Here is an 18526-nt window from a genome sequence, read left to right as displayed (position 1 = left end):
CAATTTTTTTTCTTTTTTTTTTTTAGAAAGGCATTTATATCCCAAAGTTCCCCCTTACTTAAGAATTATAGACTCTAAGCTCAAAAGAGAATAGTCAAAATTCTACGCCCGGCTCATAGCTAAAACTCAAGAAATAAGTGGTCTAAAATCTTGTATCTAGAGCATTATATAGTGTAATTAAAATTTCCGCACAAACAACTTCTAAGCATGCACAACATCACATATAATCAAGATTACTAACCAAGACATTATGCAAAATAAATCATCAAAGGATGTCAACATGGTATAACACACATTCATGGAATTATGAAAATGCACCTAAAAATTTTAAAAATAAAATAAAATAAAATAAAATAATAAATTGCTCTACTAAAGAAAAATATGCATCTATATTTAATGCAACTAATATGAATTTCCTAATAATGAGACAAGGCAAAACAATTTTTATAAAATTATTCTACAAATATATATATATTTTTTTTAATGAAAACCCCTCCCCACACTCAAGTGGTTCATTGTCCTCAATGAATAAAAAAATAATATAAATTAACTATATAATATAATATAATATAATATAATATAATATAATATAATATAATATTACAAAAGAATTAAAAAGAAACTCCCCTCAAAAGCCGCTTGATTTATGTTCGTGGAAGCAGCCAGCCAGCATTGTTTGTTGATCCTAAAGTGGAATGAACATTAATCATACATTATAGTTCTGGTGCACTGGTTCTGTGGTGGGTCATAAAATTTGGGTCCTTGAGTTTTAAGGTTCAATTCCCTCCTGATGCATTTCTTTTCACTTTTCAGTGACTCAAGTCTCCAAGCTAGCGAGAGATGTAACAGATGGGATGAGCATACCGCTGGACCGGGCCTCTTTGAAGATTTATTTGGGCCCATTATAGACTAATGGGCCGGACTAAGTGAACAGGCTGGAATGGCAGTGGGTTCGTATCTTCTACGGGGCTGGACTGATCACTCGAGTTGGGCCCATCGATGAGCTAGAGGTTTTAATTCACAGTGGGCCGAATGAGCTTCATGGGCTCTGCATCAAGAGCTCAAGCATGTGTATACGCATGTGTATACAGTAGGTTCCGCACGGGCGGTGTTAATCAGCACGCCCAGCAGCAGGATGCAGTAGCGCGCGCACGACCAGCATCATTTGCTGCCTCCCGTTCAGATCAGTCTGCCTGCGTCTTGTTTTTTTTTTTATTAACAATCAAATTTGTTTTTCGAACCTAATAAATCAACTGGCCTGTAAAATTTCTTTCCTGAAACACTTTAGAAAATTCATCAAGGCATCTCACGGGAGTAAAAAAAAATAGGAAAAACATAATCTAAATTACTAAAAAAAATAGTACAAAAAATAAAAAAGAAATTATATAATATATTAACTTACAAACATATTGGGTTGCCTCCCAAGAAGCGCTTTTCTTTAACGTCTTTGGCTAGACGTACCTTCCTTTCAAGACTCCACCAAATCAACAGAGGTCTTGTCACGAGCAAATCGACCTCCCCAATAATGTTTCAACCTTTGCCCGTTCACTTTAAATTCACCCCCTTGATTATCGCGCAATTCCACAGCTCCATATGGGTACACTTTGATGATAGAGAAGGGTCCAGACCACCTAGATTTCAATTTACCAGGAAATAATTTTAGCGGCGCCAAAAACTTGTTGCCCTACTTCAAACACTCGAGATTGAATGTTTTTATCATGCCATTTCTTTGTCTTCTCCTTGTAGAGCTTAGCATTCTCATAAGAGAAGAATCTGAGTTCCTCTAACTCATCAAGCTGTAACATTCTCTTTTCACCGGCCAGTTGCATGTCAAAATTTAGATTTTTCAGAGCCCAATAAGCTTTATGTTCAAGCTCAACCGGTAAATGACACGCTTTCCCAAAAACTAAGAGGTACGGAGACATACCCAACGGAGTTTTGTATGCAGTACGATATGCCCAAAGAGCTTCATCCAATCTTGTAGACCAGTCCTTTCGGTTCGGATTCACAACCTTCTGAAGAATGCCCTTGATTTCTCTATTGGACAACTCAGCTTGCCCATTAGTTTGGGGATGATAGGCTGTAGCCACTTTGTGTCTCACATTATACTTAGCCAACGTATTGGACAATAAATTATTCACAAAGTGCGTACCTTCATCACTGATGATTGCTCGTGGAGTTCCAAAGCGAGTGAAGATGTGTTTGTCCAAGAACTTGACGACAACCTTGGCATCATTAGTGGGATATGCAGCAGCTTCCACCCATTTAGAGACATAATCAACAGCCACTAAGATGTATTCATTTTTATAAGAAGGAGGAAACGGACCCATGAAATCAATTCCCCACACATCAAACAACTCTACCTCAAGAATATTTGTCAAAGGCATCTCATTCCTTCTTGATATATTTCCAACCCTTTGACAACGATCACATCTAACAACATAGGCATGCGCATCCTTGAATAAAGAAGGCCAAAAGAAATCAGATTGCAATACCTTTGCAGCTGTGCGTTGTCCACCAAAATGTCCACCAGAAGGAGATGAATGGCAGTGGAAAAGAATATCTTCTACCTCATAGTCAGGAACACATCTTCTTATCATCTGATCAGCACCTTGTTTGAACAAATAAGGCTCATCCCAAAAATAAGATTTCATGTCATGTAAGAATTTCTTCCTTTGTTGGCTAGATAGATTTGGTGGCATCAATCCAGTAGCTAGATAATTAGCAAAATCAGCATACCATGGAGTAAAATCAGAGAGTTGTACCTTAAACATTTGCTCATCCGGAAATGTCTCTTTGATAGGGATCATCGAGGAAGATTCATCAATGTACTCCATTCTCGATAAATGGTCAGCCACTTGATTTTCCACACCTTTTCTATCTTGTATCTCGATATCAAACTCTTGAAGTAGAAGCACCCAACGAATTAACCGAGGCTTTGCATCCTTCTTTGTAATTAAATACTTAATTGCCGAATGGTCAGTGAAGACAATAACTTTCGTGCCCACCAGATAAGAACGAAATTTGTCAAAGGCAAATACTACGGCAAGAAGCTCCTTTTCAGTCACCGTATAATTCAATTGAGCTCCAGTCAAAGTACGACTTGCATAGTATATAGGATGAAATACCTTGTTCTTTCTTTGACCCATCACTGCTCCCACGGCATAATCACTAGCATCACACATTAATTCAAATGGCAAGCTCCAATCTGGTGCAATGATAATAGGTGCAGAAATCAACCTTCGCTTTAACTCCTCGAAAGCCTTTAAACATGCTTCGTCAAAAAGAAAAGGAGTATCATTCTCCAATAACTTGCAAAGAGGCTTAGAAATTTTGGAGAAGTCTTTAATGAACCGTCTGTAGAAACCTGCATGCCCAAGAAAACTTCGAATGCTCTTAACAGAGGAAGGAGGAGGTAACTTCTCGATGACTTCAATCTTCGCCTTATCAACTTCAATTCCCTTCCTTGAAACTTTATGCCCCAACACGATTCCTTCCTTCACCATAAAGTGACATTTTTCCCAATTGAGTACAAGATTGGTGTATTCACATCGCTCCAAAACCTTCCCCAAGTTATAAAGACAATCATCAAAAGAATCCCCAAATACTGAGAAATCATCCATGAATACTTCTAGAAAGTCACCAACCATGTCTGAAAAGATAGCCATCATACATCTTTGAAAAGTTGGAGGGGCATTACATAGCCCGAATGACACCCTTCTGAAGGCAAAAGTACCATAGGGACAAGTGAAAGTAGTCTTGTGTTGATCTTCAGGAGCAACTGTTATCTGATTATAGCCAGAATACCCATCAAGAAAACAATAATACTCTCGTCCAGCCAGTCTATCCAACATCTGATCAACAAAGGGCAATGGAAAGTGATCCTTTCTGGTGGCTTTGTTCAGCTTCCGATAATCAATACAAATTCTCCAACCGGTGACTGTTCTCGTAGGTATCAACTGGTTATTTTCATTTTTTATCACCGTGATTCCACCCTTCTTAGGCACACACTGAACTGGACTCACCCATGCACTATCCGAGATCGGATAAATAATTCCAGCATCTAACCACTTAATTACCTCTTTCTTCACCACTTCTTTCATAATAGGATTCAATCTGCGCTGGCCTTCAATTGAACCTTTGGCACCATCTTCCAATAAGATTTTATGCATGCAAATAGAAGGGCTAATACCTTTGATATCTGCGATACTCCACCCAATAGCTTTCTTGTGATTCTTTAGAAGCTCTACTAATTTCTCTTCTTGAGTAACAGATAATTCAGCAGAGATAATAACAGGCAAAGTGGAAGAAGGTCCCAAATAAGCATATTTCAAATGAGAAGGAAGAGCTTTTAGTTCTAACTCTGGTGGTTCATCAATTGATGGCTTAGGAGTCTTGAACTCCCTTGATGACAGATCCAATGACTCAAAGCGTCCCCTAGTTCTTGTAACTTGTGAATTAGCTTCCAACCAAGCTAAGAGTTCAACATTGTCATCTTCTTCTTGAGAAACATTCAATATTAATTGCTCCAGAGGATCATGAGAAGAATTAGATACTAATTTATCAGAAATTAGCTCATCAAATATGGTGATAGCTGAGCAATCTTCAACATCATCAGAATATTTCATTGCTTTAAAGACATTGAAAGTCACCTTTTCATCTTGAACCCTCATAGTTAGCTCTCCGTTTTGCACATCGATGAGAGTTCTTCCTGTAGCAAGAAATGGTCTTCCCAAGATTATGGGAACTTCTCGATCAGCTTCATAGTCCAACACGATGAAATCAGCAGGAAATATGAACTTGTCTACCTTGACCAGAACATCTTCAATCTTTCCCTCTGGATGAGCAAGAGATCTGTCAGCTAGTTGAAGAGTGACAGTAGTAGGCCGAACTTCTCCAATCCCCAATTTTCTGAACACCGACATAGGCATCAAGTTTATGCTAGCCCCCAAATCACATAATGCCATCCCACAATAAGAGTCACCAATAGTGCAAGGAATAGTGAAACTCCCTGGATCTTTCATCTTTGTAGGTAATTTATGTTGCAAGAATGAGCTACACTCCTTAGTTAGATCTACAGTTTCAAACTCCCCCAACCTTCTCTTCTTTGTAAGAATGTCCTTCATGAATTTCACATAATTAGGCATCTGCTCAAGAGCCTCTACAAGTGGAATATTGATGTGAAGCTGCTTCAAAACATCAAGAAATTTCTTGAACTGAACATCCTGTTTTTGCTTTTGAAACCGTTGAGGAAATGGAGGTTGTGGCTGAATGTGTGATTTTTCAGGAGAAGCCCTTGGTGGAGATACCTTGTCATTATCGCTTTCTTTATCATCAGAAATTTCCTCATTGCCACTAGGTTCAACATAATCATCATGTTTGGCATCAGTAGCATTGTTCCCCAAAATTTTTCCGCTTTTCAGTGTCATGGCTTTACAATGCTCATTTCCAACACCCTTAGGCTTTTCGGTGTCGCTAGGGAGAGTGCCATGTGGTCTATTCCTTAGCTCATTCGCTAGTTGCCCAACCTGATTCTCCAAGTTTCGTAAGGATGCCGCTTGACTTTGGACCAAAGCTTCAGTCTGAGATCTACTAGCTTCATTCTTAATGATGTACTCCTTCAACATATTTTCAAGTGAATTAGACTGAGGTGCTTGTTGAGAGAATCCGGGTGGATAATTGGACTTTACATTGCCATTTGAAGTTCCAGAATTTGCCCCTTGATTGCTCCAAGAAAAATTAGGATGTTGCCTCCATGACTGATTGTAAGTATTCGAGTAAGGGCCACCCTTATTTTGATTTCCCATGTAAAAGACAGATTCTGGATTTGAAGGACAACTATCATAAGTATGAGCCTCACCGCAAAATACACAAGAAACATTCTTGGTTTGATTAATCTGTGAACTGAGGGATTGCTCCTTAGATTGATTACTGCCCATGCTCAGATTCTTGAGCATATGCTCCATAGATGCTAGTTGAGCCTTCATCGAAGTTATAGAGTCCACATCATAGATTCCAACTACCTTTTTACCTGTTTGAGCTCTAGAAGATGGCCACTGATAGTTGTTGGTAGCAATTGTCTCAAGAATTTCATAAGCCTGATTATAGGACTTAGAGAGAAGAGCCCCATTTGCTGATGCATCCACCACCATCTTTGTTTGAGCATTGAGACCATTATAAAAAGTCTCCATCTGAATGCAATGAAGAATACCATGATGAGGACATTTTCTGAGTAATTCTTTAAATCTCTCCCATGCATCATACAAAGATTCATCATCCTGCTGTTGAAAAGAATTGATCTCATTCCGGAGCTTTGCATTCATATTGGGAGGAAAATACTTGCTCAAGAACTTTTCCGTCAAATCATTCCATGTTGTGACTGATCCTGCCGGTAAAGAATTTAGCCAGGTTCTAGCTCTGTCTCGCACAGAATAAGGGAATAATTTCAAGCGCAAAGCATCTTCAGGTACTCCTTGAAATTTGAAAGAATCACTAATCTCCATGAATAGACGAAGATGAAGGTGAGGATCCTCGGTAGGCATCCCACTGAATTGACCAATAGTCTGAAGCATTTGGAACATGACCGGCTTCAACTCAAACTGTGTTGCTTGAATATTGGGTCTTATGATCCCCGAATTTAAATCTTCGAAACGGGGTGCCGCATATTGCCGAATAGCACGATCTTTATCATCCACAATAAATGCACCCGCTGGAATGTCTCCATTATTAACGTTGTCATCCATAGCTACTAGTGTTTGCTTGATCTTGCGTTGTGCTTTTCTTCTTCTATTGAATGTTCGCTCAATTTCAGGATCAAAAGCAAATACCACTGGGTGTCTTTTGCTCATGCACAAAGAGACCTGATGAACACAAAAAAATTTACTCCCGTTAGAACAGAAGTAACAAAAACCAAACTGTGAGAATATCAAATTCGCAATTAATAACTAAAATAGTCCCCGGCAGCGGCGCCAAAAACTTGTTGCGTAAAATACTAATGTGCAAGTGTACACAATCGCAAACAAGTAATATAGTAATAAATACCAGATATCGTTCCTCAAGGACTATGTAAACGTGTCAATCACGAATAATATCTAACAGTCTAGTTATCGAACACAATAAATTATTGATGGTTTTTATATTAAAACTAAATTTAACCAACTAAAATTATACTAAAGAGCTTAACGAGTTTCAAATATGAGAAGATAAGTCAGGATAATTACTTCCCCCTAACACAAGAATATCGGTAAAAGAGTCGCGAAATATTGTAGCAAATCACAATTTACTAGCCAGAATTCAATGGTCATAGGCTTCTCTCGAAATCACTATGGTATAATTCCTACAAATAAACTAACATATGTCTGTGCCAATTTAATATTCGGAATCCAATTAAGCATCAATTCACAAAGCTATGCATGGTCACAATATATGTCTATACCGTAACTAAATTATAATCAAAGATATAATCATGCACCATTCAAGTTTTGTGTCAATTAATCATAACCCTCTCAGTATTATGATTAACTCGATAACCCACTACAGTTGATCAGACAATAGCAAGTATTAACATGAAAAACACTCGAATGAGTAAACCATGAAATTGCATACAATATTCTTAACAAAACACCAAAATCCTCATGCTAGGGTTCCATAAAAATCCCAACTTTATACAATTAGTTCATACTGAAAGTACCAAAATCAACTAAGAATAAGAAAAACATGTTCATGATAACAAGAGTTAAGGAGAGAATTCTAAACAAAGAGATGAAGAAACAAATCCACTGAATGTCTTCAATGGCTGAAATCTCTTCCGTCTCGCTTCTTCTTTCTCTCTAAGCTTGTGCCTCCCTCTCTATCTCGTCCGATGTCTCTCTCTGATTAGGTCTCAATCTTAATCCCTAATATCTCTATTAAAAGTATTTTTTTAATGAATTAATGAAAATACAAGGAGATTTCCGAATCAGAATAGAATTCCCAAAAGTGGAAATTCGCAGTTGACTTTTTGACTCTGATTCTGGGCTGATTAGACTGGGATAAAAATGCAAGTCCACCTCTGAATTAAAGGCCTTGTTCTAAGCTTCGCGTGGGCTCTTGAATCGCCTGATTTGGACTTCTAGAACTCTAGATATGGCCCAAACAGTGAATGCTGCGCAGCTAGCTTCAAAATCCGAATTTTATTCAAATTAAACTCCAATTCTTGCTATTAAAACTCCAATCCATATTTGATTAGAATTCCTTGCATCCTACAATAAAACATTAATATTTATTAAATAAAAATCCAATTAGATACAAAATAACTAAAATAGAGGGACAATATTAAGATAAAATGCACGCTTATCACCACCCCTCCTCAAAAGCCGCATAAACCGTACTTCATCCCCAAAAAACCCCCAACTTCGAAAACCGGTGCCTCTTCGATTGCCCATGTACACAAATACATATACGCCACTCTACTTATCAAATCTCACCCACAACATTCTCGCATTCAATTTTATTCCCCATTTATTACCCACTTTATTACCAGTCATGAATTGGTCGAAGACAAAAAGCATAAATGCAAACAAGCCAAAAGACAATGGGAAGCCAAACAGTTAAATATATATATATATTTTTCGGATTTTCATTACAAATGGATGCGGACTCAGTCCGCGACAAACAAATCCTATCTAGAGCTGCGCCTCCAGATCTGCGATGCGGGCTTGGACATCCTCTAATCGCTCCTGCAGCTCGTCCCTCTCTTCCCGGGCCGCGGCCAGCCTCTCCGCCACCGTAGCCTCCGGCGCGGGTTCCGGCCGATCAATGGGCACATACCACCGCCCATTGATCTGCACCGCCGCTCGCCCGCGTCCCGGGACCAGCATCCTCTCATACACCTCCTCAAGGAGGTCGTCGTAGGGAAGGCCATCCTCCAACATATCAGCCAACCTCCTGGCAAAAGGATCGGTAGGCAAATCGTTGAACAGGGTGAGAAGTTCAACCCTTCTCATCCAACGCATCTGCGTCCCGTAACTACCACTGGACACATCACTACCATTGCTCACAGACGCCGAGGAGTTATCAGACATTTTTTACGGTACTTCCACAAGAAAAAGAACGATTTGACGATTAGAAGAGAGGAAAGAAAATGAACGCACAGATGAAGTGCACAAATGAACTTCTCCAGCCCTTATATAGCCACAGCCACAGCCCCGCAATAAAAGCAGATGGAGTTCCCAAAGCGTTCAAACTTCCCACAGGCGTTTCCTAGGTCAACTATAACTCAAACGCACCTGGAAAACCTCAACAGTCTCCTCAGTGAATGTCTGTGCAGTGCATTTAATGCACACAGACACCCACAAGCTACAAGTCCACACAACTTCAACACCCACGACCGTACCGCCACCGCTCCCACAACCTTCCCGCCAGGCTTTCCCTCATTATTGGCCGCGTCCAATACTTGGGGGGCACATTTTCATTTTTATTCAAATTTTTACAACTTCCCTCATTATTGGCCGCGTCCAATACTTGGGGGGCACATTTTCATTTTTATTCAAATTTCTACAACTTCCCTCATTATTGGCCGCGTCCAATACTTGGGGGGCACATTTTCATTTTTATTCAAATTTTTACAACTTCCCTCATTATTGGCCGCGTCCAATACTTGGGGGGCACATTTTCATTTTTATTCAAATTTCTACAACTTCCCTCATTATTGGCCGCGTCCAATACTTGGGGGGCACATTTTCATTTTTATTCAAATTTCTACAACTTCCCTCATTATTGGCCGCGTCCAATACTTGGGGGGCACATTTTCATTTTTATTCAAATTTCTACAACTTCCCTCATTATTGGCCGCGTCCAATACTTGGGGGGCACATTTTCATTTTTACTCAAATTTTTATCTTCCCTCATTATTGGCCGCGTCCAATACTTGGGGGGCACATTTTCATTTTTATTCAAATTTTTATCTTCCCTCATTATTGGCCGCGTCCAATACTTGGGGGGCACATTTTCATTTTTACTCAAATTTTTATCTTCCCTCATTATTGGCCGCGTCCAATACTTGGGGGGCACATTTTCATTTTTATTCAAATTTTTATCTTCCCTCATTACACATTTTCATTTTTATTCAAATCTTTACAACTTCCCTCATTATTGGCCGCGTCCAATACTTGGGGGGCACATTATCATTTTTATTCAAATTTTTAATTCCTTCATTATTGGCCACGCCCAATATTTGGGGGCTACCAACCTCATTTTTACTACGTGTTTTGTTCGCTTTAAAACCTTATCGCAGGAACAAACTCAAACACAGAGGCAACACAAGGCGATATGCGAATAAACAGTTTCACATTAAGGCAGAAATAAAGATACAATCGGACACGGGCTAATCCCGCATCGAAACTATCTAGGGAAGTTGAGCTTCCAGGGCCGCGATGCGGTCATCCACAGCTTCCAGCCTGGCAAGCAGGCCTTCCCTCTCAACCTCCGCATCCCGCAACCGCTCCCGCACCGTGGGACCAGGCGGAACCGGGGGGTTGTCGATCGGCACCATCAACCGACCGTTCACCTCTTCAGCATCCCGGGCCCGACCCGGCAAGAGAAGCTCATGATAGACAATCTCCAAGGCAGACTCATAGGACTGCTCCTCGTCCTCTAGAGCCTCCGCGATTTTCACGGTGATGAGCTCGGCCGGCAACCGGCGAATCCGGTTGATCAAATCCTGCCGCCGGTGCCACTCTATCGACCGGCCATAATGCAAGCTAGAACTCGCCGCAGAGCTACCGGAAGACATATCACCTGCACAAAACAAACCAAGACAAGACGACCGGTTAAAAGTTCCGATCAAACAACAACACAAGAGATAAATGATCACTACGCCGGAAAAGCCTAGAATCGAACACTAACCAAGATTACAGAGACAAGCTTTTACAAAGATAAACGATGAGCTGAGCACTTTTCACCGGACGAAAACTCCCTTTATATAGACAGCACTACCCAGCCCTTTGAACTTCAGCCGTTACTTCCCTAGGCAGTTGAAGCGCCAAAAAATACACATCCATCACCCCAGTCAAAAGCCTCATACATGTATCTGTGCCAGTAGTTAATTGGCACAAATATCCGCACAAAATACCATCAGTCAAATTAACCTTGCATGCAATTACGGCATCAACCACTCACAGTAAGCCACGTGGAAAAACCGTACACTCCCCATACGGAACGACAAGACCAGGCGGCAAAAGGCTTCACACCTTTTGAAAATTTTGAAATCTATGGCCCAGCAGACACAACCCGGGTAAATCAAGCCAATAACCCGCCACATCAACCCAACCACTCAAAAATACACACTTGCACAAATACAACCCGGGATGGCACCTTTGCGGGAGGGATTTTACTTACCCCTCCCACCCGCTAAAGCAGATGGAAGGCGTAGGGGGGCAATGATAAGGTACCACGCTACAGTGACCGCCAACAGTACCCGCCCCAGCTACAGGGTTTGGAGACCCCCAAAGTCAGACCTCATCATTACCAAGTACAAGGCAAACAGGATAACAAGCATGCACCAATCCCAAAAGGACAGAAAAAAGGACAGTAGTTGCACCAAAACAGCCACCCATGCTGGGGAGTGGCTATAGACCCATTCCCGCCACTGTAGCAACAGTGGCGGCCAAGGGCCTATATAAGGAACTCCCCAGCCAAAGTGGAAGGTAAGTGCAAATTTCTCACCAAAACTCTCTCTCAAAAGCATCTCTCGCCATACATTTAGAGTGAAAACTCTCTGATTTCCCTTACTTGTCAAGCACATCCAAATCACTGATTATCACGCCGGAGGCGCCTCACGGGATGTCACCCCCCGTGTAGCGTTGTTTTGCAGGTTAGGTCTTGCCTGAAGCTTCCCGGAACAGTGCATTGGAACCCTAGACGAGATTTGGAGTTATCACTCTGCCAGCCTAAACCATTTCCAGGTCTCACCAAAACCTTGTATTTTGAGCTTACATCCGAGTTTATAGTTGTCCCCAAGCACGGAATAAGAAAGACCTTACAGACTTGCATGAAAAAACTGTTCCCGAAAATGGTATACACCTAAAACTGCAGATAGAAAATTGCATATCAAAAATCATTATTTATATTTACCAAGTGATACAATATGCCAAGCTATCTTCATCTGTACTGGGCATATGCTACATGATATCCTTAAACAAATTGGTTGTCATCAACAAACAGACCTACTAACCCATCTTCCTTTTCTTGCCAGTAGGGTTACGGTATTATAATGAATTAATCCCTCCAGGGTTTTGTCTAAATCTTAAAAATTAAAATGTCGGTTTTCATTCTATTCCTTCCTCTGGACAAAAACCCCAAGAACAACAACCCTCTGTAGGATACACACTAATCATTAGCACCACAAAGCAAACTTTCATGATTTAAAAACAAATTAAAGTACGCATTTTCATCAAAAGCATGGCCTATATTCTTCCAACTGCACTTTTTTACAGGTAAATATAACATTATAGATAGCCGTGTCAATAAAAAAACCAAGAAAAATGCTTATACTTGGTTGCTCCTTTTTCTTTGAATATTTGATCATTGACCTTGAACTTTGATTCTCCCAATAATACTGCAGGAACAAAAGCCCTGTAAAAAGTAGGCAATGCATCATTTACCAAAAAAAAAATAAAGAAAGATAAAGTTGTATTAAAGCTTGTGAGAAAAGATAAACTTCATATCAAAGATTTACAGAAATGCAGAAAATATATTTGATAGAAGATAGTCCTCGTATTATTATAAAACTAATATTGTGACCTCTTTCTTTGTGAGATTAAGGAGGCAGCATGCAGGCGTTTCAAGTTTTATCCACCTAATATACAACTTTGGACAATTGTCTTGTAGCAAACAACTTCTAGTCAATAAAACACTTGTATGTATATACCCTAGAGTCCCAATCTTTTCACCTGCAATAATTAGTAGTCATTCTAAAAAATCTCTACATTGCGAATGGTTAACATAAATGGAAGAAAAATTGCGACAGAAAAGAGTCAGAGGGAAAAGAATGCTACTTGAAACAACACAGAATGTGAACAGAAGCATAATGTAAATTGTTCTACGATGAGTAATTGTGAAAAAATGACATGAATGTTAATAAAATAATATAAACATACCAAATTACTGTTTCCATGTATCAAGAAAAGGAAGAAGAAGAGCTCCACAGTTGTGCAACACTGATGGTTTAATAGCGCCCGAGTCCTTAACAACTTCAATTTTTCATTTTCTTGATCTCCAATAGATTTCCTAGTAGAAATTTCGGTTTAGGTCCGTCTATTCCTTTTTCCTTCAGTGATCATCAAATCTTACTCAGATTTGGCACCAACATACATGCCAGAGCAGTCCGAAATCCCCGACAACAAGCAGTGACACAAGAATTTCTGATGCATCAGCTGAATTTCCATGTCTGTGAGAGTACAAACATAAAGAGGCTTTTTGTTAGTTTTAGTAACCACCACTTCGTCCTTTAAGCATTTTTCTTATTGATACCCTTATATATTTGCAAAAACAAAAGTGAGTTATTATCCTGAAGTACTTTCATGTGCCATTAGTCTGCTGAAATACACAAAAACCAATTATTAATCATACAACTAAATAAATAGTGAAACAATAATCAGGTATAACTATACATATACTAACAGTTAAGATGAAAAATGACGTATGTATGTGTGTGTATACAGACACTGCGAAAAGAAGACATAATTACCCAAAATGAAAAATAAAATCGACGTTTGATACCGGAATTAAAGAAATGGGAGGTTTTGGAGCAGTGCTAGGGTTGCAACAACAATATATCTATATAAAGTTTACAGAGAAGGCAAGCAGCCATTTAGTAAAAAAGAATTTAAATGGTTCAAGACGTGGATGCTTAGCTCGAATAAATTGTCTTCAGAATTTTCAACTTATCCATCTATATGAGGTACTAAGGTGGTCACTGACTTTTCTAAAATAATTTTGGTCAACCATGAGACTATTGACACTGAGAAGCAAAACCTGAAATTACACACCTAGAGGGGGTGAATAGGTGTTATGGCTAATATGACCGATTTTTAATTGTTACCGAATAGTTAAACTGTCACTGACAGCTTGCTGTTAATTTCAGAGTAAACAGTCAGCTAGCTAACAATGCAGATGCAATGCAAAACAGATATAATCAGTAAGCTAGCAACACAGAGAATTTTAGCCAGGTTCGACCCCTAACCCTAATGGTCTACGTCCTGGTCTCCTACCAACTGGTAAGAGATTATATTATTAATCAATAATGTTAACAATTACAATGATTCAATAATATAACTCCTTTTAACCCTTGTTCCTGTTATCAGCTTGCTGAAACCCCTGAACCACGAACCAAAAGCTCTCCAAGACCTATACTTCCCAAGTATACTCTTCTAGCTAACTAGTCCCCTTGTTCCCTTGTTTCACAAGCTGGATACACAGCAACAAACCTTTACACTTTGAACAATACAATGTATGAGTGTAATACAACTGAAACTATGAACTCAATATAGATATATAATCGAATATAAGTACTAGAGCTCAAGTAAAGATTTTGCAATGAAAGTATGTTGTATTTCAGAAGCTTGAAGTGTGTTCTTGTTCTTATTGAAAACGGAAACCACACTCAAGTATTTATACAACCATTCCAACGGTCATAATTCAACAAATTATCCAACGTTCTTGGCTTAACAACCTCACGTTTAATTTGCTTGAATAATAAACGTTTGAACATTGTATATTTTACTGAGTAAAAGCATAAAGACGTTTGAAACAACTCAGTAAACGTTTATATAAAAACTATAATTTGAAATAGGATAGGAGTTGTTTTAGATAAGATCGAAATAGAGATAAAAACTCCTATAAGTTAGGAAATCGTTTTTGTTTGAAATACTGATTTGAAACTGAGCTCTAATATTTATCTAAGTCATATATAAATATTAAAGTCCTTACAAATCGATTCCTAATAAATCTCCTTGCTTTTCGACTTTGATCCTTAGCCATTTGTTATTCTGTTCACGCTGTGAGCTTGCTGATAAGCCTGAATAATAACTTGTAAGCTTGCTGACAGTTGAACATAATACTGAACCATATCAACTTGTTAGCACATGCATATATATCATTGATAGCTCGCTAACAAGCACCAGTTTTATGCTATTAGCTTGCTGGCAGTGTGATCATCAAAACCTTGAGAGTATCAATCTCTCCCTTTTTGATGATTACACCATATTTAGGAAAAGTATTTAAACTCCCCCTGAATACAACAATCTAATATCATTAAACTTAAACAAATATAGCATATAAAGCAAGTATAACAGATATGACAATTATGCAACCAGATATCAAATAATGCACTTGCATAGATAATTTAAATAAAATCCTAACCAGGATCAACCACCTGGTATCCAACATTATCCAAACAAAACAAATTCAATCAGGATAAACCAGCTGATATCCAACCAAATTTAAAACAACTTAGTCTGAAACAAACATAGGGCCAATAAGTACTTAAGCAGCAGATAAACACTTAAGTAAAGTATTATTCTAGATAGATTAAAGTTCCTAAATCTTCTCCCCCTTAATCATCTAAAAGGTAAGAAATTTAGGTTTCCTCATCGTCCTTAGCAGCCACATCCTTCGCAGCCAACTCCTTTGCAGCCACAGCAGCAAGAGCTTCTGCCACCATTATATTCCCAGCAGCATCCTTGGAAACATTTTCAGCAGCCTCCTGAAGAGCATCCAGTGCTGTACGTGGCCTTGGACTATCAGTACCATCATCCTCAGATGTGAAGGTGAACTTCACGTCAGAAGAACCCCCAGAACTAAACATCCGCTTGCGGAGCTCATGAACAAAACTCCCAGAGCTACACTTCTCTGGAGTGTTTCCTGTCTTGCCTCCAAAAACTATATCTTTCCAAAACTGAAACTGGTTGGCCAAATCATCCATTTGCTCAGACAACAGCTTCTGACCCTCAACCAACTGCTTGTGATTATCACGGAGTTCATCCATGAATTCCATAATCTCCTTAGCAGACAAACCCAAATCAACACACGTAGGAGCAACAGCAGGAGGTGGAGTAGCAACTGGAACCTCCAACACAGACAAACTACCATCTTTCTCAGCTTTTAAATTTGACTGACTCAAACACTTAACATCCAAAAATTCTTTGGCAGCAACAGACTCAACCCCATCAAAACTTACACCAAACCACTCGAAGATTCGAGTCAACAGCAAACCATATGGCAAACCAGCAGAAGATTTGCCCTCAAGAACCCCAAGCATATTATTCAAAATTAAATCCCCAACATCAAATGGCTTCCCAGCCATAATCATAGACACAACAATAACATCTTGAGCAGAAAGATTTGATCTAGTACCCAAGCGAGGACAGAGATTTTCAATTGACACTTTGAAAACAGCATGAGCTAAAGGCAGTATTTGGGTAGTAGAGGGAAATGTTTCAGTAGAACTCTCAACCCCAAACAAGATTTTAAATTGGTCTTTTACTTGAAAATCATCAAAATTTTAAAACCCTCGTTTAGTGTGAATAGAAACAGGGGAAGGAGGAGCTTGGATTATAGCATTCAAGAACATAGGCGACAGGGTAATTTTCGTATCCGAAACAAAAGACACAGTCTGACCGGATGGATTCACATGCAAGTTTAAATAAAACTCACGCACAAGAGATGGATAGCAGTTTTTCGGTAAATCAACAATCAAAGATTCGAACCCTAAAGCAGAAAACAACTTAACAACCCCGCAATTGAAGAAAGACTTACCAGAAAGAGGCTTCCCAAGAATAATCTTGCGAGTAGCGATGCTGTTATCGGACTTCTCTTTGTCACTGGACTCAACCTTTGCCCTCTTCAGATCTTTTTTGGAGCGCTGAACACCCGACTCCTCACCACCACTGTCGGAATCCACAGTAGCGATGACCACATCCTCTTCATCTCTTAATTTGCGGCCTGAAGTAGGAGTTCCAACCTTGATTCCAGCTCTAGTCTTTCTCCTCATTGCAACTCGGTAGGCGATGGACGCGATTGTGATTAAGGTGTAGCGATTGAAGATGAGAGATGAAACCCTAACTGGTTGTTGTGGGCTTTTAAAGAAGTAGCTGTAAAGACTCGGAGATAGGATATATCTCAAACACTTTTGAATCATATTCGGGGGAGGATTTTTAGGAATAAATCTAGTTAGATTTATTTTATTCAAACAATTCATTATGTATATCCGAATGTGATCCAAACAAAATTAGTTACTGTGACTAATCTCACTTCCACTTAAATAGTGATTAGATAAAAATTCAAATTTTAACCTAAACTTTAATACTCATAGATAAACACATAATCACGTAACACAAATTTGCACATAAATTCATATAAATCAGCACATAACGGATAGTTAATTTATGGAGTAAAACTAACAAGAAACTTTTGAAATGACCCTCATGCAAAAATAATTAACAATATGTAAAGTACTAAGAGTAAGCTGATAGTACCCGGACCAAGCTTATTAGCTTGCTGACTGCACATCACACATACCCAATTCCCTTCTCAGCACGACATATCGTTCTTCAGGAAGAGGCTTTGTGAAGATGTCAGCTAGCTGATCTGCTGTAGCCACAAAAATCAACTTGACAGCACCCTTTGCAACATTGTCTCTCAGAAAGTGATGTCGAACATCAATGTGCTTTGTCCTTGAATGGTTGACAGGATTTTCTGAAATGTTGATTGTACTTGTGTTGTCACAGAAGATAGGAGTTTGCTTGCATTTGATTCCAAAGTCCTTCAATTGTTGTCTCATCCATAGCATTTGAGAGCAACAGCTACCAGCTGCTAAATACTCCCCCTCAGCCGTAGATAGAGCAACTGAAGTTTGCTTCTTGCTTAACCAAGAAACTAAGCTTTGACCCAAAAATGCACAAACACCACTCGTACTTTTTCTATCAGTTTGACTACCTGCATAATCTGCATCACTATACCCAACAAGATCAAAAGCATTTGTGATAGGATAGAATAAGCCCAAAGTAATGGTTCCACTTAAATATTTAAATATTCTTTTAACAGCTTGTAAGTGAGAATCCTTTGGTTTTGCTTGAAATCTAGCACAAACACAAACACTATACATAATATCAGGTCTAGAGGCTGTAAGATAAAGTAAACTACCAATCATACCTCTATACATTCGAACATTAACATCTTTACCTTGCTCATCTGCTGTCAGCTTGCTGACAACGCTCATTGGTGTTGATTTCGCCTTGATATTCTCATATCTAAATCTTTTAAGTAGATTCTTGATGTACTTGGATTGATGCACATAGATTCCTTCTGGAGTTTGCTTAATTTGAAGCCCCAAGAAATAATTGAGTTCTCCCATCATGCTCATGTCAAACTCACTATGCATGCACTTTAAAAACCACTTACATAGAGAATCATTAGTAGATCCAAATATAATATCATCTACATATATTTGAACAACTAATATATCTTGACCTTTAAAAATAGTGAACAA

At 39.0% G+C, this 18526-nt stretch overlaps 1 non-coding gene across 1 annotated transcript; it reads left to right on the top strand.

Annotated features, from left to right (window-relative positions):
- The first annotated feature begins 6207 nt into the window (after window positions 1–6207).
- LOC135148151 (small nucleolar RNA R71) lies at window positions 6208–6314 on the top strand. The gene has a single exon (XR_010286043.1). It is a non-coding gene; the product is annotated as a small nucleolar RNA R71 (small nucleolar RNA).
- The last annotated feature ends 12212 nt before the right edge of the window (window positions 6315–18526 follow it).

Source organism: Daucus carota, chromosome 7 (genome assembly GCF_001625215.2).
Source record: "Daucus carota subsp. sativus chromosome 7, DH1 v3.0, whole genome shotgun sequence".
NCBI lineage: Eukaryota > Viridiplantae > Streptophyta > Magnoliopsida > Apiales > Apiaceae > Daucus > Daucus carota.
This window is presented reverse-complemented; position numbering and strand designations above follow the sequence as displayed.